Source organism: Otolemur garnettii, unplaced genomic scaffold, assembly GCF_000181295.1.
Source record: "Otolemur garnettii isolate 467f Iridium unplaced genomic scaffold, OtoGar3 scaffold00156, whole genome shotgun sequence".
Classification (NCBI taxonomy): Eukaryota; Metazoa; Chordata; class Mammalia; order Primates; family Galagidae; genus Otolemur; species Otolemur garnettii.
Window position 1 is genome coordinate 813884 of NW_003852551.1, and position 1039 is coordinate 814922.

Below are 1039 nucleotides of genomic sequence, written 5' to 3' on the forward strand. Positions count from 1 at the left end.
ATACTAATTATAGCCGACATTCATGGATCCTCACTTGCTTTGCCTGCATTTTACATGCATTATTTCATCTAATTCTCACAACACCCTGGTGGTGTACAAACGTTATTATTTGTATTTTGCAGCTGGGGAAAGTGGCTGAAAGTTAAATGACCTGGCCAAGGTAAAACAGGTAGTACGTGACAGATCAAAGGCAATTTAAAACATTTTTATATGAAAATAAACATAGACTGTGCATTAGAACACATTTTTGTTCTTTTATTACAAGACCTCAAAGAAACCGTTAGCACTTGTGGTAGGGTTTTGGCTATGCCTCCTAGAATATAACAACAGTTTATTTCTTCTTCTTTTTTTTTTTTTTTTTGCAGTTTTTTGGCCGGGGCTGGGTTTGAACCTGCCACCTCCGGCACATGGGGCCAGCGCCTTACTCCTTTAAGCCACAGGCACCACCCCCATGCCTCCTAGAATAGAAAGAACATACTTTCTCTTTTTATTTGAGAAGCACTGAAAATATAAGTCCAGTAAAGTTAACAAGGATTATCATCATTGCTGGTTTGGATGCCGCATTATTAACCCCACTCTACAGGTGAGGGAGCTGATCCCTGAAAGGCAAAGTGATCTGGGCGCACAAGTTTTCCACTCCCTGGGTCACCTCACCTGTGTCAGGCTGACCCTCAGTGGCAGGCCAGTTCTTCTGCCCTCTTTGGAGATAACTTTCCTTCTCATTCTTTCCTTCCTAAGTTGAAACCCAATGGTTTTATGGTAGTGGTATTCTTGTTTGGTTGGTTTTTGGAGGCCTGAAGACATAGACTTCCATAGTATTCATTGCGTGTTCAAGAGCCTATGAGAAAAAAGAGGATTTAAATGAGGGTAGGATGGGAGCAAGAAGGAAGCAGAGTGGGAGAGGAAAGGACCTGTCTAAGGGCCAGGGAGAAAGCTTTTGAGATAGATGAGGCGTGTCTTTATTAAGGTGCCAAAACCATGATAGAATTTTTTAGATGGCCTCCTTTCTCATGGCCATTTGAGTTCTTTTTTTTTTTTT

At 41.5% G+C, this 1039-nt stretch overlaps 1 protein-coding gene across 1 annotated transcript in view; it reads left to right on the forward strand.

Annotated features, from left to right (window-relative positions):
- NIPAL3 (NIPA like domain containing 3) overlaps positions 1 to 1039 on the forward strand; it is a 45953-nt gene that overhangs the window by 2425 nt on the left and 42489 nt on the right. The window lies entirely within an intron of this gene.